This window comes from Orcinus orca, chromosome 19, assembly GCF_937001465.1.
Source record: "Orcinus orca chromosome 19, mOrcOrc1.1, whole genome shotgun sequence".
Lineage (NCBI taxonomy): Eukaryota > Metazoa > Chordata > Mammalia > Artiodactyla > Delphinidae > Orcinus > Orcinus orca.
Genome location: NC_064577.1, coordinates 61,131,910 through 61,149,202, shown reverse-complemented (window position 1 = coordinate 61,149,202; position 17,293 = coordinate 61,131,910). Strand labels below are relative to the sequence as shown.

The window sequence follows — 17,293 nt, the reverse complement described above, 5'->3', positions numbered from 1 at the left end:
TGCGGCCGGGCTGCGCCTAGCGCCGCGTGGGCCGGCAGGGCCGATGCCCAAGGGACCGCGGGCCCCGGGCCCTGAAGCCTCCGGGGCCACGTCCCTGTGAGCGACGTGCGGGATCTTGGGCGGGGCGCCAAGCGCCGAAGGGTTTGCTGGGTCACGGCCGCCCTGGGCTGGGAGGTGGTCGCCAAACCCTCCGCCGCCGCCCGATACCCGAGACCTCCGTTCCCCCTGCCTGGGCGGGCCGGCCGCCAGGCTGGCGTTAAGGCGCCAGCGCCAGCGAAACTGGGCCTCAAGAGCCAGCCCGCGGCCCCCGCCCCCGTCTACGGCCATATCACCCTGAACGCGCCCAATCTCGTCTGATCTCGGAAGCTAAGCAGGGTCGGGCCTGGTTAGTACTTGGATGGGAGACCGCCTGGGAATACCGGGTGCTGTAGGCTTTTTGCCTCCCGCTCCGCCCGCCTTCTCCTTTACTCGCCCGCGGCGGGGGCCGCCGGCTCCGCCCCCGCCGGGCCCCGCGGCAGGCCCCACCTCCTCAGGCCCCTCCCACCACGGCGCGCGCCGGCGGGGGCGCTCCCCGCCGGCCCGGCCGGCCAGAAGGCGGCCCTGGAAGGCAGCCGCACCCCAGACGCTCCCGGGGTGGCTGGCCCGGACCCAGACTCCGCCGCGGGCCCACTTGCCGTCCTTTCGGCCCGCGAGCCCCTCGACCTGCACCTGGCCGCCCCCACCGGCGCCCAGCCCCGGCGCCGCCACCTGTGTGCCGGTGTGTCCCTCCACAGCTCCCTCCGACAAAAGCCCCCCACCCCCACCCCGCCCCTCTGGCGTGTCACCGCGGCCGGGTGCGGGAGCGGGATCGAGGGCAGGGGCCGCTTCCCCGGGCCTGCCGGCCACCAGGGGCGGGGTCCTGAGCTCGGCGGGGGGTGTGGGGGCAAGGGTGGCCTTGCCGGGGCTGAGGGGCCGTGGCGACTCAATGGTGGCTCCCAGTGGCTTCGGGCCAGCTGCCGTCGGGCAGGAGGGCCGGCCCGGGCTGCGGCCGGGCTGCGCCTAGCGCCGCGTGGGCCGGCAGGGCCGATGCCCAAGGGACCGCGGGCCCCGGGCCCTGAAGCCTCCGGGGCCACGTCCCTGTGAGCGACGTGCGGGATCTTGGGCGGGGCGCCAAGCGCCGAAGGGTTTGCTGGGTCACGGCCGCCCTGGGCTGGGAGGTGGTCGCCAAACCCTCCGCCGCCGCCCGATACCCGAGACCTCCGTTCCCCCTGCCTGGGCGGGCGAGGGGGCCCTGCCGGGGCGGGCCGGCCGCCAGGCTGGCGTTAAGGCGCCAGCGCCAGCGAAACTGGGCCTCAAGAGGCAGCCCGCGGCCCCCGCCCCCGTCTACGGCCATACCACCCTGAACGCGCCCGATCTCGTCTGATCTCGGAAGCTAAGCAGGGTCGGGCCTGGTTAGTACTTGGATGGGAGACCGCCTGGGAATACCGGGTGCTGTAGGCTTTTTGCCTCCCGCTCCGCCCGCCTTCTCCTTTACTCGCCCGCGGCGGGGGCCGCCGGCTCCGCCCCCGCCGGGCCCCGCGGCAGGCCCCACCTCCTCAGGCCCCTCCCACCACGGCGCGCGCCGGCGGGGGCGCTCCCCGCCGGCCCGGCCGGCCAGGCGGCCAGAAGGCGGCCCTGGAAGGCAGCCGCACCCCAGACGCTCCCGGGGTGGCTGGCCCGGACCCAGACTCCGCCGCGGGCCCACTTGCCGTCCTTTCGGCCCGCGAGCCCCTCGACCTGCACCTGGCCGCCCCCACCGGCGCCCAGCCCCGGCGCCGCCACCTGTGTGCCGGTGTGTCCCTCCACAGCTCCCTCCGACAAAAGCCCCCCACCCCCACCCCGCCCCTCTGGCGTGTCACCGCGGCCGGGTGCGGGAGCGGGATCGAGGGCAGGGGCCGCTTCCCCGGGCCTGCCGGCCACCAGGGGCGGGGTCCTGAGCTCGGCGGGGGGTGTGGGGGCAAGGGTGGCCTTGCCGGGGCTGAGGGGCCGTGGCGACTCAATGGTGGCTCCCAGTGGCTTCGGGCCAGCTGCCGTCGGGCAGGAGGGCCGGCCCGGGCTGCGGCCGGGCTGCGCCTAGCGCCGCGTGGGCCGGCAGGGCCGATGCCCAAGGGACCGCGGGCCCCGGGCCCTGAAGCCTCCGGGGTCACGTCCCTGTGAGCGACGTGCGGGATCTTGGGCGGGGCGCCAAGCGCCGAAGGGTTTGCTGGGTCACGGCCGCCTTGGGCTGGGAGGTGGTCGCCAAACCCTCCGCCGCCGCCCGATACCCGAGACCTCCGTTCCCCCTGCCTGGGCGGGCGAGGGGGCCCTGCCGGGGCGGGCCGGCCGCCAGGCTGGCGTTAAGGCGCCAGCGCCAGCGAAACTGGGCCTCAAGAGGCAGCCCGCGGCCCCCGCCCCCGTCTACGGCCATACCACCCTGAACGCGCCCGATCTCGTCTGATCTCGGAAGCTAAGCAGGGTCGGGCCTGGTTAGTACTTGGATGGGAGACCGCCTGGGAATACCGGGTGCTGTAGGCTTTTTGCCTCCCGCTCCGCCCGCCTTCTCCTTTACTCGCCCGCGGCGGGGGCCGCCGGCTCCGCCCCCGCCGGGCCCCGCGGCAGGCCCCACCTCCTCAGGCCCCTCCCACCACGGCGCGCGCCGGCGGGGGCGCTCCCCGCCGGCCCGGCCGGCCAGGCGGCCAGAAGGCGGCCCTGGAAGGCGGCCGCACCCCAGACGCTCCCGGGGTGGCTGGCCCGGACCCAGACTCCGCCGCGGGCCCACTTGCCGTCCTTTCGGCCCGCGAGCCCCTCGACCTGCACCTGGCCGCCCCCACCGGCGCCCAGCCCCGGCGCCGCCACCTGTGTGCCGGTGTGTCCCTCCACAGCTCCCTCCGACAAAAGCCCCCCACCCCCACCCCGCCCCGCTGGCGTGTCACCGCGGCCGGGTGCGGGAGCGGGATCGAGGGCAGGGGCCGCTTCCCCGGGCCTGCCGGCCACCAGGGGCGGGGTCCTGAGCTCGGCGGGGGGTGTGGGGGCAAGGGTGGCCTTGCCGGGGCTGAGGGGCCGTGGCGACTCAATGGTGGCTCCCAGTGGCTTCGGGCCAGCTGCTGTCGGGCAGGAGGGCCGGCCCGGGCTGCGGCCGGGCTGCGCCTAGCGCCGCGTGGGCCGGCAGGGCCGATGCCCAAGGGACCGCGGGCCCCGGGCCCTGAAGCCTCCGGGGCCACGTCCCTGTGAGCGACGTGCGGGATCTTGGGCGGGGCGCCAAGCGCCGAAGGGTTTGCTGGGTCACGGCCGCCCTGGGCTGGGAGGTGGTCGCCAAACCCTCCGCCGCCGCCCGATACCCGAGACCTCCGTTCCCCCTGCCTGGGCGGGCCGGCCGCCAGGCTGGCGTTAAGGCGCCAGCGCCAGCGAAACTGGGCCTCAAGAGCCAGCCCGCGGCCCCCGCCCCCGTCTACGGCCATATCACCCTGAACGCGCCCAATCTCGTCTGATCTCGGAAGCTAAGCAGGGTCGGGCCTGGTTAGTACTTGGATGGGAGACCGCCTGGGAATACCGGGTGCTGTAGGCTTTTTGCCTCCCGCTCCGCCCGCCTTCTCCTTTACTCGCCCGCGGCGGGGGCCGCCGGCTCCGCCCCCGCCGGGCCCCGCGGCAGGCCCCACCTCCTCAGGCCCCTCCCACCACGGCGCGCGCCGGCGGGGGCGCTCCCCGCCGGCCCGGCCGGCCAGAAGGCGGCCCTGGAAGGCAGCCGCACCCCAGACGCTCCCGGGGTGGCTGGCCCGGACCCAGACTCCGCCGCGGGCCCACTTGCCGTCCTTTCGGCCCGCGAGCCCCTCGACCTGCACCTGGCCGCCCCCACCGGCGCCCAGCCCCGGCGCCGCCACCTGTGTGCCGGTGTGTCCCTCCACAGCTCCCTCCGACAAAAGCCCCCCACCCCCACCCCGCCCCTCTGGCGTGTCACCGCGGCCGGGTGCGGGAGCGGGATCGAGGGCAGGGGCCGCTTCCCCGGGCCTGCCGGCCACCAGGGGCGGGGTCCTGAGCTCGGCGGGGGGTGTGGGGGCAAGGGTGGCCTTGCCGGGGCTGAGGGGCCGTGGCGACTCAATGGTGGCTCCCAGTGGCTTCGGGCCAGCTGCCGTCGGGCAGGAGGGCCGGCCCGGGCTGCGGCCGGGCTGCGCCTAGCGCCGCGTGGGCCGGCAGGGCCGATGCCCAAGGGACCGCGGGCCCCGGGCCCTGAAGCCTCCGGGGCCACGTCCCTGTGAGCGACGTGCGGGATCTTGGGCGGGGCGCCAAGCGCCGAAGGGTTTGCTGGGTCACGGCCGCCCTGGGCTGGGAGGTGGTCGCCAAACCCTCCGCCGCCGCCCGATACCCGAGACCTCCGTTCCCCCTGCCTGGGCGGGCGAGGGGGCCCTGCCGGGGCGGGCCGGCCGCCAGGCTGGCGTTAAGGCGCCAGCGCCAGCGAAACTGGGCCTCAAGAGGCAGCCCGCGGCCCCCGCCCCCGTCTACGGCCATACCACCCTGAACGCGCCCGATCTCGTCTGATCTCGGAAGCTAAGCAGGGTCGGGCCTGGTTAGTACTTGGATGGGAGACCGCCTGGGAATACCGGGTGCTGTAGGCTTTTTGCCTCCCGCTCCGCCCGCCTTCTCCTTTACTCGCCCGCGGCGGGGGCCGCCGGCTCCGCCCCCGCCGGGCCCCGCGGCAGGCCCCACCTCCTCAGGCCCCTCCCACCACGGCGCGCGCCGGCGGGGGCGCTCCCCGCCGGCCCGGCCGGCCAGGCGGCCAGAAGGCGGCCCTGGAAGGCAGCCGCACCCCAGACGCTCCCGGGGTGGCTGGCCCGGACCCAGACTCCGCCGCGGGCCCACTTGCCGTCCTTTCGGCCCGCGAGCCCCTCGACCTGCACCTGGCCGCCCCCACCGGCGCCCAGCCCCGGCGCCGCCACCTGTGTGCCGGTGTGTCCCTCCACAGCTCCCTCCGACAAAAGCCCCCCACCCCCACCCCGCCCCTCTGGCGTGTCACCGCGGCCGGGTGCGGGAGCGGGATCGAGGGCAGGGGCCGCTTCCCCGGGCCTGCCGGCCACCAGGGGCGGGGTCCTGAGCTCGGCGGGGGGTGTGGGGGCAAGGGTGGCCTTGCCGGGGCTGAGGGGCCGTGGCGACTCAATGGTGGCTCCCAGTGGCTTCGGGCCAGCTGCCGTCGGGCAGGAGGGCCGGCCCGGGCTGCGGCCGGGCTGCGCCTAGCGCCGCGTGGGCCGGCAGGGCCGATGCCCAAGGGACCGCGGGCCCCGGGCCCTGAAGCCTCCGGGGTCACGTCCCTGTGAGCGACGTGCGGGATCTTGGGCGGGGCGCCAAGCGCCGAAGGGTTTGCTGGGTCACGGCCGCCTTGGGCTGGGAGGTGGTCGCCAAACCCTCCGCCGCCGCCCGATACCCGAGACCTCCGTTCCCCCTGCCTGGGCGGGCGAGGGGGCCCTGCCGGGGCGGGCCGGCCGCCAGGCTGGCGTTAAGGCGCCAGCGCCAGCGAAACTGGGCCTCAAGAGGCAGCCCGCGGCCCCCGCCCCCGTCTACGGCCATACCACCCTGAACGCGCCCGATCTCGTCTGATCTCGGAAGCTAAGCAGGGTCGGGCCTGGTTAGTACTTGGATGGGAGACCGCCTGGGAATACCGGGTGCTGTAGGCTTTTTGCCTCCCGCTCCGCCCGCCTTCTCCTTTACTCGCCCGCGGCGGGGGCCGCCGGCTCCGCCCCCGCCGGGCCCCGCGGCAGGCCCCACCTCCTCAGGCCCCTCCCACCACGGCGCGCGCCGGCGGGGGCGCTCCCCGCCGGCCCGGCCGGCCAGAAGGCGGCCCTGGAAGGCAGCCGCACCCCAGACGCTCCCGGGGTGGCTGGCCCGGACCCAGACTCCGCCGCGGGCCCACTTGCCGTCCTTTCGGCCCGCGAGCCCCTCGACCTGCACCTGGCCGCCCCCACCGGCGCCCAGCCCCGGCGCCGCCACCTGTGTGCCGGTGTGTCCCTCCACAGCTCCCTCCGACAAAAGCCCCCCACCCCCACCCCGCCCCGCTGGCGTGTCACCGCGGCCGGGTGCGGGAGCGGGATCGAGGGCAGGAGCCGCTTCCCCGGGCCTGCCGGCCACCAGGGGCGGGGTCCTGAGCTCGGCGGGGGGTGTGGGGGCAAGGGTGGCCTTGCCGGGGCTGAGGGGCCGTGGCGACTCAATGGTGGCTCCCAGTGGCTTCGGGCCAGCTGCCGTCGGGCAGGAGGGCCGGCCCGGGCTGCGGCCGGGCTGCGCCTAGCGCCGCGTGGGCCGGCAGGGCCGATGCCCAAGGGACCGCGGGCCCCGGGCCCTGAAGCCTCCGGGGCCACGTCCCTGTGAGCGACGTGCGGGATCTTGGGCGGGGCGCCAAGCGCCGAAGGGTTTGCTGGGTCACGGCCGCCCTGGGCTGGGAGGTGGTCGCCAAACCCTCCGCCGCCGCCCGATACCCGAGACCTCCGTTCCCCCTGCCTGGGCGGGCGAGGGGGCCCTGCCGGGGCGGGCCGGCCGCCAGGCTGGCGTTAAGGCGCCAGCGCCAGCGAAACTGGGCCTCAAGAGGCAGCCCGCGGCCCCCGCCCCCGTCTACGGCCATACCACCCTGAACGCGCCCGATCTCGTCTGATCTCGGAAGCTAAGCAGGGTCGGGCCTGGTTAGTACTTGGATGGGAGACCGCCTGGGAATACCGGGTGCTGTAGGCTTTTTGCCTCCCGCTCCGCCCGCCTTCTCCTTTACTCGCCCGCGGCGGGGGCCGCCGGCTCCGCCCCCGCCGGGCCCCGCGGCAGGCCCCACCTCCTCAGGCCCCTCCCACCACGGCGCGCGCCCGCGGGGGCGCTCCCCGCCGGCCCGGCCGGCCAGAAGGCGGCCCTGGAAGGCAGCCGCACCCCAGACGCTCCCGGGGTGGCTGGCCCGGACCCAGACTCCGCCGCGGGCCCACTTGCCGTCCTTTCGGCCCGCGAGCCCCTCGACCTGCACCTGGCCGCCCCCACCGGCGCCCAGCCCCGGCGCCGCCACCTGTGTGCCGGTGTGTCCCTCCACAGCTCCCTCCGACAAAAGCCCCCCACCCCCACCCCGCCCCGCTGGCGTGTCACCGCGGCCGGGTGCGGGAGCGGGATCGAGGGCAGGGGCCGCTTCCCCGGGCCTGCCGGCCACCAGGGGCGGGGTCCTGAGCTCGGCGGGGGGTGTGGGGGCAAGGGTGGCCTTGCCGGGGCTGAGGGGCCGTGGCGACTCAATGGTGGCTCCCAGTGGCTTCGGGCCAGCTGCCGTCGGGCAGGAGGGCCGGCCCGGGCTGCGGCCGGGCTGCGCCTAGCGCCGCGTGGGCCGGCAGGGCCGATGCCCAAGGGACCGCGGGCCCTGGGCCCTGAAGCCTCCGGGGCCACGTCCCTGTGAGCGACGTGCGGGATCTTGGGCGGGGCGCCAAGCGCCGAAGGGTTTGCTGGGTCACGGCCGCCCTGGGCTGGGAGGTGGTCGCCAAACCCTCCGCCGCCGCCCGATACCCGAGACCTCCGTTCCCCCTGCCTGGGCGGGCCGGCCGCCAGGCTGGCGTTAAGGCGCCAGCGCCAGCGAAACTGGGCCTCAAGAGGCAGCCCGCGGCCCCCGCCCCCGTCTACGGCCATACCACCCTGAACGCGCCCGATCTCGTCTGATCTCGGAAGCTAAGCAGGGTCGGGCCTGGTTAGTACTTGGATGGGAGACCGCCTGGGAATACCGGGTGCTGTAGGCTTTTTGCCTCCCGCTCCGCCCGCCTTCTCCTTTACTCGCCCGCGGCGGGGGCCGCCGGCTCCGCCCCCGCCGGGCCCCGCGGCAGGCCCCACCTCCTCAGGCCCCTCCCACCACGGCGCGCGCCGGCGGGGGCGCTCCCCGCCGGCCCGGCCGGCCAGAAGGCGGCCCTGGAAGGCAGCCGCACCCCAGACGCTCCCGGGGTGGCTGGCCCGGACCCAGACTCCGCCGCGGGCCCACTTGCCGTCCTTTCGGCCCGCGAGCCCCTCGACCTGCACCTGGCCGCCCCCACCGGCGCCCAGCCCCGGCGCCGCCACCTGTGTGCCGGTGTGTCCCTCCACAGCTCCCTCCGACAAAAGCCCCCCACCCCCACCCCGCCCCTCTGGCGTGTCACCGCGGCCGGGTGCGGGAGCGGGATCGAGGGCAGGGGCCGCTTCCCCGGGCCTGCCGGCCACCAGGGGCGGGGTCCTGAGCTCGGCGGGGGGTGTGGGGGCAAGGGTGGCCTTGCCGGGGCTGAGGGGCCGTGGCGACTCAATGGTGGCTCCCAGTGGCTTCGGGCCAGCTGCCGTCGGGCAGGAGGGCCGGCCCGGGCTGCGGCCGGGCTGCGCCTAGCGCCGCGTGGGCCGGCAGGGCCGATGCCCAAGGGACCGCGGGCCCCGGGCCCTGAAGCCTCCGGGGTCACGTCCCTGTGAGCGACGTGCGGGATCTTGGGCGGGGCGCCAAGCGCCGAAGGGTTTGCTGGGTCACGGCCGCCTTGGGCTGGGAGGTGGTCGCCAAACCCTCCGCCGCCGCCCGATACCCGAGACCTCCGTTCCCCCTGCCTGGGCGGGCGAGGGGGCCCTGCCGGGGCGGGCCGGCCGCCAGGCTGGCGTTAAGGCGCCAGCGCCAGCGAAACTGGGCCTCAAGAGGCAGCCCGCGGCCCCCGCCCCCGTCTACGGCCATACCACCCTGAACGCGCCCGATCTCGTCTGATCTCGGAAGCTAAGCAGGGTCGGGCCTGGTTAGTACTTGGATGGGAGACCGCCTGGGAATACCGGGTGCTGTAGGCTTTTTGCCTCCCGCTCCGCCCGCCTTCTCCTTTACTCGCCCGCGGCGGGGGCCGCCGGCTCCGCCCCCGCCGGGCCCCGCGGCAGGCCCCACCTCCTCAGGCCCCTCCCACCACGGCGCGCGCCGGCGGGGGCGCTCCCCGCCGGCCCGGCCGGCCAGAAGGCGGCCCTGGAAGGCAGCCGCACCCCAGACGCTCCCGGGGTGGCTGGCCCGGACCCAGACTCCGCCGCGGGCCCACTTGCCGTCCTTTCGGCCCGCGAGCCCCTCGACCTGCACCTGGCCGCCCCCACCGGCGCCCAGCCCCGGCGCCGCCACCTGTGTGCCGGTGTGTCCCTCCACAGCTCCCTCCGACAAAAGCCCCCCACCCCCACCCCGCCCCGCTGGCGTGTCACCGCGGCCGGGTGCGGGAGCGGGATCGAGGGCAGGAGCCGCTTCCCCGGGCCTGCCGGCCACCAGGGGCGGGGTCCTGAGCTCGGCGGGGGGTGTGGGGGCAAGGGTGGCCTTGCCGGGGCTGAGGGGCCGTGGCGACTCAATGGTGGCTCCCAGTGGCTTCGGGCCAGCTGCCGTCGGGCAGGAGGGCCGGCCCGGGCTGCGGCCGGGCTGCGCCTAGCGCCGCGTGGGCCGGCAGGGCCGATGCCCAAGGGACCGCGGGCCCCGGGCCCTGAAGCCTCCGGGGCCACGTCCCTGTGAGCGACGTGCGGGATCTTGGGCGGGGCGCCAAGCGCCGAAGGGTTTGCTGGGTCACGGCCGCCCTGGGCTGGGAGGTGGTCGCCAAACCCTCCGCCGCCGCCCGATACCCGAGACCTCCGTTCCCCCTGCCTGGGCGGGCGAGGGGGCCCTGCCGGGGCGGGCCGGCCGCCAGGCTGGCGTTAAGGCGCCAGCGCCAGCGAAACTGGGCCTCAAGAGGCAGCCCGCGGCCCCCGCCCCCGTCTACGGCCATACCACCCTGAACGCGCCCGATCTCGTCTGATCTCGGAAGCTAAGCAGGGTCGGGCCTGGTTAGTACTTGGATGGGAGACCGCCTGGGAATACCGGGTGCTGTAGGCTTTTTGCCTCCCGCTCCGCCCGCCTTCTCCTTTACTCGCCCGCGGCGGGGGCCGCCGGCTCCGCCCCCGCCGGGCCCCGCGGCAGGCCCCACCTCCTCAGGCCCCTCCCACCACGGCGCGCGCCCGCGGGGGCGCTCCCCGCCGGCCCGGCCGGCCAGAAGGCGGCCCTGGAAGGCAGCCGCACCCCAGACGCTCCCGGGGTGGCTGGCCCGGACCCAGACTCCGCCGCGGGCCCACTTGCCGTCCTTTCGGCCCGCGAGCCCCTCGACCTGCACCTGGCCGCCCCCACCGGCGCCCAGCCCCGGCGCCGCCACCTGTGTGCCGGTGTGTCCCTCCACAGCTCCCTCCGACAAAAGCCCCCCACCCCCACCCCGCCCCGCTGGCGTGTCACCGCGGCCGGGTGCGGGAGCGGGATCGAGGGCAGGGGCCGCTTCCCCGGGCCTGCCGGCCACCAGGGGCGGGGTCCTGAGCTCGGCGGGGGGTGTGGGGGCAAGGGTGGCCTTGCCGGGGCTGAGGGGCCGTGGCGACTCAATGGTGGCTCCCAGTGGCTTCGGGCCAGCTGCCGTCGGGCAGGAGGGCCGGCCCGGGCTGCGGCCGGGCTGCGCCTAGCGCCGCGTGGGCCGGCAGGGCCGATGCCCAAGGGACCGCGGGCCCTGGGCCCTGAAGCCTCCGGGGCCACGTCCCTGTGAGCGACGTGCGGGATCTTGGGCGGGGCGCCAAGCGCCGAAGGGTTTGCTGGGTCACGGCCGCCCTGGGCTGGGAGGTGGTCGCCAAACCCTCCGCCGCCGCCCGATACCCGAGACCTCCGTTCCCCCTGCCTGGGCGGGCCGGCCGCCAGGCTGGCGTTAAGGCGCCAGCGCCAGCGAAACTGGGCCTCAAGAGGCAGCCCGCGGCCCCCGCCCCCGTCTACGGCCATACCACCCTGAACGCGCCCGATCTCGTCTGATCTCGGAAGCTAAGCAGGGTCGGGCCTGGTTAGTACTTGGATGGGAGACCGCCTGGGAATACCGGGTGCTGTAGGCTTTTTGCCTCCCGCTCCGCCCGCCTTCTCCTTTACTCGCCCGCGGCGGGGGCCGCCGGCTCCGCCCCCGCCGGGCCCCGCGGCAGGCCCCACCTCCTCAGGCCCCTCCCACCACGGCGCGCGCCGGCGGGGGCGCTCCCCGCCGGCCCGGCCGGCCAGAAGGCGGCCCTGGAAGGCAGCCGCACCCCAGACGCTCCCGGGGTGGCTGGCCCGGACCCAGACTCCGCCGCGGGCCCACTTGCCGTCCTTTCGGCCCGCGAGCCCCTCGACCTGCACCTGGCCGCCCCCACCGGCGCCCAGCCCCGGCGCCGCCACCTGTGTGCCGGTCTGTCCCTCCACAGCTCCCTCCGACAAAAGCCCCCCACCCCCACCCCGCCCCTCTGGCGTGTCACCGCGGCCGGGTGCGGGAGCGGGATCGAGGGCAGGGGCCGCTTCCCCGGGCCTGCCGGCCACCAGGGGCGGGGTCCTGAGCTCGGCGGGGGGTGTGGGGGCAAGGGTGGCCTTGCCGGGGCTGAGGGGCCGTGGCGACTCAATGGTGGCTCCCAGTGGCTTCGGGCCAGCTGCCGTCGGGCAGGAGGGCCGGCCCGGGCTGCGGCCGGGCTGCGCCTAGCGCCGCGTGGGCCGGCAGGGCCGATGCCCAAGGGACCGCGGGCCCCGGGCCCTGAAGCCTCCGGGGCCACGTCCCTGTGAGCGACGTGCGGGATCTTGGGCGGGGCGCCAAGCGCCGAAGGGTTTGCTGGGTCACGGCCGCCCTGGGCTGGGAGGTGGTCGCCAAACCCTCCGCCGCCGCCCGATACCCGAGACCTCCGTTCCCCCTGCCTGGGCGGGCGAGGGGGCCCTGCCGGGGCGGGCCGGCCGCCAGACTGGCGTTAAGGCGCCAGCGCCAGCGAAACTGGGCCTCAAGAGGCAGCCCGCGGCCCCCGCCCCCGTCTACGGCCATACCACCCTGAACGCGCCCGATCTCGTCTGATCTCGGAAGCTAAGCAGGGTCGGGCCTGGTTAGTACTTGGATGGGAGACCGCCTGGGAATACCGGGTGCTGTAGGCTTTTTGCCTCCCGCTCCGCCCGCCTTCTCCTTTACTCGCCCGCGGCGGGGGCCGCCGGCTCCGCCCCCGCCGGGCCCCGCGGCAGGCCCCACCTCCTCAGGCCCCTCCCACCACGGCGCGCGCCGGCGGGGGCGCTCCCCGCCGGCCCGGCCGGCCAGAAGGCGGCCCTGGAAGGCAGCCGCACCCCAGACGCTCCCGGGGTGGCTGGCCCAGACCCAGACTCCGCCGCGGGCCCACTTGCCGTCCTTTCGGCCCGCGAGCCCCTCGACCTGCACCTGGCCGCCCCCACCGGCGCCCAGCCCCGGCGCCGCCACCTGTGTGCCGGTGTGTCCCTCCACAGCTCCCTCCGACAAAAGCCCCCCACCCCCACCCCGCCCCGCTGGCGTGTCACCGCGGCCGGGTGCGGGAGCGGGATCGAGGGCAGGGGCCGCTTCCCCGGGCCTGCCGGCCACCAGGGGCGGGGTCCTGAGCTCGGCGGGGGGTGTGGGGGCAAGGGTGGCCTTGCCGGGGCTGAGGGGCCGTGGCGACTCAATGGTGGCTCCCAGTGGCTTCGGGCCAGCTGCCGTCGGGCAGGAGGGCCGGCCCGGGCTGCGGCCGGGCTGCGCCTAGCGCCGCGTGGGCCGGCAGGGCCGATGCCCAAGGGACCGCGGGCCCCGGGCCCTGAAGCCTCCGGGGCCACGTCCCTGTGAGCGACGTGCGGGATCTTGGGCGGGGCGCCAAGCGCCGAAGGGTTTGCTGGGTCACGGCCGCCCTGGGCTGGGAGGTGGTCGCCAAACCCTCCGCCGCCGCCCGATACCCGAGACCTCCGTTCCCCCTGCCTGGGCGGGCGAGGGGGCCCTGCCGGGGCGGGCCGGCCGCCAGGCTGGCGTTAAGGCGCCAGCGCCAGCGAAACTGGGCCTCAAGAGGCAGCCCGCGGCCCCCGCCCCCGTCTACGGCCATACCACCCTGAACGCGCCCGATCTCGTCTGATCTCGGAAGCTAAGCAGGGTCGGGCCTGGTTAGTACTTGGATGGGAGACCGCCTGGGAATACCGGGTGCTGTAGGCTTTTTGCCTCCCGCTCCGCCCGCCTTCTCCTTTACTCGCCCGCGGCGGGGGCCGCCGGCTCCGCCCCCGCCGGGCCCCGCGGCAGGCCCCACCTCCTCAGGCCCCTCCCACCACGGCGCGCGCCGGCGGGGGCGCTCCCCGCCGGCCCGGCCGGCCAGGCGGCCAGAAGGCGGCCCTGGAAGGCAGCCGCACCCCAGACGCTCCCGGGGTGGCTGGCCCGGACCCAGACTCCGCCGCGGGCCCACTTGCCGTCCTTTCGGCCCGCGAGCCCCTCGACCTGCACCTGGCCGCCCCCACCGGCGCCCAGCCCCGGCGCCGCCACCTGTGTGCCGGTGTGTCCCTCCACAGCTCCCTCCGACAAAAGCCCCCCACCCCCACCCCGCCCCGCTGGCGTGTCACCGCGGCCGGGTGCGGGAGCGGGATCGAGGGCAGGGGCCGCTTCCCCGGGCCTGCCGGCCACCAGGGGCGGGGTCCTGAGCTCGGCGGGGGGTGTGGGGGCAAGGGTGGCCTTGCCGGGGCTGAGGGGCCGTGGCGACTCAATGGTGGCTCCCAGTGGCTTCGGGCCAGCTGCCGTCGGGCAGGAGGGCCGGCCCGGGCTGCGGCCGGGCTGCGCCTAGCGCCGCGTGGGCCGGCAGGGCCGATGCCCAAGGGACCGCGGGCCCCGGGCCCTGAAGCCTCCGGGGCCACGTCCCTGTGAGCGACGTGCGGGATCTTGGGCGGGGCGCCAAGCGCCGAAGGGTTTGCTGGGTCACGGCCGCCCTGGGCTGGGAGGTGGTCGCCAAACCCTCCGCCGCCGCCCGATACCCGAGACCTCCGTTCCCCCTGCCTGGGCGGGCGAGGGGGCCCTGCCGGGGCGGGCCGGCCGCCAGGCTGGCGTTAAGGCGCCAGCGCCAGCGAAACTGGGCCTCAAGAGGCAGCCCGCGGCCCCCGCCCCCGTCTACGGCCATACCACCCTGAACGCGCCCGATCTCGTCTGATCTCGGAAGCTAAGCAGGGTCGGGCCTGGTTAGTACTTGGATGGGAGACCGCCTGGGAATACCGGGTGCTGTAGGCTTTTTGCCTCCCGCTCCGCCCGCCTTCTCCTTTACTCGCCCGCGGCGGGGGCCGCCGGCTCCGCCCCCGCCGGGCCCCGCGGCAGGCCCCACCTCCTCAGGCCCCTCCCACCACGGCGCGCGCCGGCGGGGGCGCTCCCCGCCGGCCCGGCCGGCCAGAAGGCGGCCCTGGAAGGCAGCCGCACCCCAGACGCTCCCGGGGTGGCTGGCCCGGACCCAGACTCCGCCGCGGGCCCACTTGCCGTCCTTTCGGCCCGCGAGCCCCTCGACCTGCACCTGGCCGCCCCCACCGGCGCCCAGCCCCGGCGCCGCCACCTGTGTGCCGGTGTGTCCCTCCACAGCTCCCTCCGACAAAAGCCCCCCACCCCCACCCCGCCCCGCTGGCGTGTCACCGCGGCCGGGTGCGGGAGCGGGATCGAGGGCAGGGGCCGCTTCCCCGGGCCTGCCGGCCACCAGGGGCGGGGTCCTGAGCTCGGCGGGGGGTGTGGGGGCAAGGGTGGCCTTGCCGGGGCTGAGGGGCCGTGGCGACTCAATGGTGGCTCCCAGTGGCTTCGGGCCAGCTGCCGTCGGGCAGGAGGGCCGGCCCGGGCTGCGGCCGGGCTGCGCCTAGCGCCGCGTGGGCCGGCAGGGCCGATGCCCAAGGGACCGCGGGCCCCGGGCCCTGAAGCCTCCGGGGCCACGTCCCTGTGAGCGACGTGCGGGATCTTGGGCGGGGCGCCAAGCGCCGAAGGGTTTGCTGGGTCACGGCCGCCCTGGGCTGGGAGGTGGTCGCCAAACCCTCCGCCGCCGCCCGATACCCGAGACCTCCGTTCCCCCTGCCTGGGCGGGCGAGGGGGCCCTGCCGGGGCGGGCCGGCCGCCAGGCTGGCGTTAAGGCGCCAGCGCCAGCGAAACTGGGCCTCAAGAGGCAGCCCGCGGCCCCCGCCCCCGTCTACGGCCATACCACCCTGAACGCGCCCGATCTCGTCTGATCTCGGAAGCTAAGCAGGGTCGGGCCTGGTTAGTACTTGGATGGGAGACCGCCTGGGAATACCGGGTGCTGTAGGCTTTTTGCCTCCCGCTCCGCCCGCCTTCTCCTTTACTCGCCCGCGGCGGGGGCCGCCGGCTCCGCCCCCGCCGGGCCCCGCGGCAGGCCCCACCTCCTCAGGCCCCTCCCACCACGGCGCGCGCCGGCGGGGGCGCTCCCCGCCGGCCCGGCCGGCCAGAAGGCGGCCCTGGAAGGCAGCCGCACCCCAGACGCTCCCGGGGTGGCTGGCCCGGACCCAGACTCCGCCGCGGGCCCACTTGCCGTCCTTTCGGCCCGCGAGCCCCTCGACCTGCACCTGGCCGCCCCCACCGGCGCCCAGCCCCGGCGCCGCCACCTGTGTGCCGGTGTGTCCCTCCACAGCTCCCTCCGACAAAAGCCCCCCACCCCCACCCCGCCCCGCTGGCGTGTCACCGCGGCCGGGTGCGGGAGCGGGATCGAGGGCAGGGGCCGCTTCCCCGGGCCTGCTGGCCACCAGGGGCGGGGTCCTGAGCTCGGCGGGGGGTGTGGGGGCAAGGGTGGCCTTGCCGGGGCTGAGGGGCCGTGGCGACTCAATGGTGGCTCCCAGTGGCTTCGGGCCAGCTGCCGTCGGGCAGGAGGGCCGGCCCGGGCTGCGGCCGGGCTGCGCCTAGCGCCGCGTGGGCCGGCAGGGCCGATGCCCAAGGGACCGCGGGCCCCGGGCCCTGAAGCCTCCGGGGCCACGTCCCTGTGAGCGACGTGCGGGATCTTGGGCGGGGCGCCAAGCGCCGAAGGGTTTGCTGGGTCACGGCCGCCCTGGGCTGGGAGGTGGTCGCCAAACCCTCCGCCGCCGCCCGATACCCGAGACCTCCGTTCCCCCTGCCTGGGCGGGCGAGGGGGCCCTGCCGGGGCGGGCCGGCCGCCAGGCTGGCGTTAAGGCGCCAGCGCCAGCGAAACTGGGCCTCAAGAGGCAGCCCGCGGCCCCCGCCCCCGTCTACGGCCATACCACCCTGAACGCGCCCGATCTCGTCTGATCTCGGAAGCTAAGCAGGGTCGGGCCTGGTTAGTACTTGGATGGGAGACCGCCTGGGAATACCGGGTGCTGTAGGCTTTTTGCCTCCCGCTCCGCCCGCCTTCTCCTTTACTCGCCCGCGGCGGGGGCCGCCGGCTCCGCCCCCGCCGGGCCCCGCGGCAGGCCCCACCTCCTCAGGCCCCTCCCACCACGGCGCGCGCCGGCGGGGGCGCTCCCCGCCGGCCCGGCCGGCCAGAAGGCGGCCCTGGAAGGCAGCCGCACCCCAGACGCTCCCGGGGTGGCTGGCCCGGACCCAGACTCCGCCGCGGGCCCACTTGCCGTCCTTTCGGCCCGCGAGCCCCTCGACCTGCACCTGGCCGCCCCCACCGGCGCCCAGCCCCGGCGCCGCCACCTGTGTGCCGGTGTGTCCCTCCACAGCTCCCTCCGACAAAAGCCCCCCACCCCCACCCCGCCCCGCTGGCGTGTCACCGCGGCCGGGTGCGGGAGCGGGATCGAGGGCAGGGGCCGCTTCCCCGGGCCTGCCGGCCACCAGGGGCGGGGTCCTGAGCTCGGCGGGGGGTGTGGGGGCAAGGGTGGCCTTGCCGGGGCTGAGGGGCCGTGGCGACTCAATGGTGGCTCCCAGTGGCTTCGGGCCAGCTGCCGTCGGGCAGGAGGGCCGGCCCGGGCTGCGGCCGGGCTGCGCCTAGCGCCGCGTGGGCCGGCAGGGCCGATGCCCAAGGGACCGCGGGCCCTGGGCCCTGAAGCCTCCGGGGCCACGTCCCTGTGAGCGACGTGCGGGATCTTGGGCGGGGCGCCAAGCGCCGAAGGGTTTGCTGGGTCACGGCCGCCCTGGGCTGGGAGGTGGTCGCCAAACCCTCCGCCGCCGCCCGATACCCGAGACCTCCGTTCCCCCTGCCTGGGCGGGCCGGCCGCCAGGCTGGCGTTAAGGCGCCAGCGCCAGCGAAACTGGGCCTCAAGAGGCAGCCCGCGGCCCCCGCCCCCGTCTACGGCCATACCACCCTGAACGCGCCCGATCTCGTCTGATCTCGGAAGCTAAGCAGGGTCGGGCCTGGTTAGTACTTGGATGGGAGACCGCCTGGGAATACCGGGTGCTGTAGGCTTTTTGCCTCCCGCTCCGCCCGCCTTCTCCTTTACTCGCCCGCGGCGGGGGCCGCCGGCTCCGCCCCCGCCGGGCCCCGCGGCAGGCCCCACCTCCTCAGGCCCCTCCCACCACGGCGCGCGCCGGCGGGGGCGCTCCCCGCCGGCCCGGCCGGCCAGAAGGCGGCCCTGGAAGGCAGCCGCACCCCAGACGCTCCCGGG

At 76.7% G+C, this 17,293-nt stretch overlaps 17 non-coding genes across 17 annotated transcripts; all 17 read left to right on the top strand.

The window, feature by feature from the left end:
• The first annotated feature begins 315 nt into the window (after positions 1-315).
• Positions 316-434, top strand: LOC125962493 (5S ribosomal RNA). The gene has a single exon (XR_007474014.1). It is a non-coding gene; the product is annotated as a 5S ribosomal RNA (ribosomal RNA).
• Positions 435-1,360: 926 nt separating this feature from the next.
• Positions 1,361-1,479, top strand: LOC125962351 (5S ribosomal RNA). The gene has a single exon (XR_007473872.1). It is a non-coding gene; the product is annotated as a 5S ribosomal RNA (ribosomal RNA).
• Positions 1,480-2,413: 934 nt separating this feature from the next.
• LOC125962350 (5S ribosomal RNA) lies at positions 2,414-2,532 on the top strand. The gene has a single exon (XR_007473871.1). It is a non-coding gene; the product is annotated as a 5S ribosomal RNA (ribosomal RNA).
• A 911-nt stretch (positions 2,533-3,443) lies between these two features.
• On the top strand, positions 3,444-3,562 carry LOC125962492 (5S ribosomal RNA). The gene has a single exon (XR_007474013.1). It is a non-coding gene; the product is annotated as a 5S ribosomal RNA (ribosomal RNA).
• A 926-nt stretch (positions 3,563-4,488) lies between these two features.
• On the top strand, positions 4,489-4,607 carry LOC125962349 (5S ribosomal RNA). The gene has a single exon (XR_007473870.1). It is a non-coding gene; the product is annotated as a 5S ribosomal RNA (ribosomal RNA).
• Positions 4,608-5,541: 934 nt separating this feature from the next.
• LOC125962348 (5S ribosomal RNA) lies at positions 5,542-5,660 on the top strand. Its single transcript, XR_007473869.1, has one exon. It is a non-coding gene; the product is annotated as a 5S ribosomal RNA (ribosomal RNA).
• A 926-nt stretch (positions 5,661-6,586) lies between these two features.
• Positions 6,587-6,705, top strand: LOC125962346 (5S ribosomal RNA). Its single transcript, XR_007473867.1, has one exon. It is a non-coding gene; the product is annotated as a 5S ribosomal RNA (ribosomal RNA).
• Positions 6,706-7,608: 903 nt separating this feature from the next.
• On the top strand, positions 7,609-7,727 carry LOC125962345 (5S ribosomal RNA). The gene has a single exon (XR_007473866.1). It is a non-coding gene; the product is annotated as a 5S ribosomal RNA (ribosomal RNA).
• A 926-nt stretch (positions 7,728-8,653) lies between these two features.
• LOC125962344 (5S ribosomal RNA) lies at positions 8,654-8,772 on the top strand. Its single transcript, XR_007473865.1, has one exon. It is a non-coding gene; the product is annotated as a 5S ribosomal RNA (ribosomal RNA).
• A 926-nt stretch (positions 8,773-9,698) lies between these two features.
• On the top strand, positions 9,699-9,817 carry LOC125962343 (5S ribosomal RNA). The gene has a single exon (XR_007473864.1). It is a non-coding gene; the product is annotated as a 5S ribosomal RNA (ribosomal RNA).
• Positions 9,818-10,720: 903 nt separating this feature from the next.
• On the top strand, positions 10,721-10,839 carry LOC125962342 (5S ribosomal RNA). The gene has a single exon (XR_007473863.1). It is a non-coding gene; the product is annotated as a 5S ribosomal RNA (ribosomal RNA).
• Positions 10,840-11,765: 926 nt separating this feature from the next.
• LOC125962341 (5S ribosomal RNA) lies at positions 11,766-11,884 on the top strand. The gene has a single exon (XR_007473862.1). It is a non-coding gene; the product is annotated as a 5S ribosomal RNA (ribosomal RNA).
• A 926-nt stretch (positions 11,885-12,810) lies between these two features.
• LOC125962340 (5S ribosomal RNA) lies at positions 12,811-12,929 on the top strand. Its single transcript, XR_007473861.1, has one exon. It is a non-coding gene; the product is annotated as a 5S ribosomal RNA (ribosomal RNA).
• Positions 12,930-13,863: 934 nt separating this feature from the next.
• Positions 13,864-13,982, top strand: LOC125962339 (5S ribosomal RNA). The gene has a single exon (XR_007473860.1). It is a non-coding gene; the product is annotated as a 5S ribosomal RNA (ribosomal RNA).
• Positions 13,983-14,908: 926 nt separating this feature from the next.
• LOC125962338 (5S ribosomal RNA) lies at positions 14,909-15,027 on the top strand. The gene has a single exon (XR_007473859.1). It is a non-coding gene; the product is annotated as a 5S ribosomal RNA (ribosomal RNA).
• Positions 15,028-15,953: 926 nt separating this feature from the next.
• On the top strand, positions 15,954-16,072 carry LOC125962337 (5S ribosomal RNA). Its single transcript, XR_007473858.1, has one exon. It is a non-coding gene; the product is annotated as a 5S ribosomal RNA (ribosomal RNA).
• Positions 16,073-16,975: 903 nt separating this feature from the next.
• Positions 16,976-17,094, top strand: LOC125962335 (5S ribosomal RNA). Its single transcript, XR_007473856.1, has one exon. It is a non-coding gene; the product is annotated as a 5S ribosomal RNA (ribosomal RNA).
• The last annotated feature ends 199 nt before the right edge of the window (positions 17,095-17,293 follow it).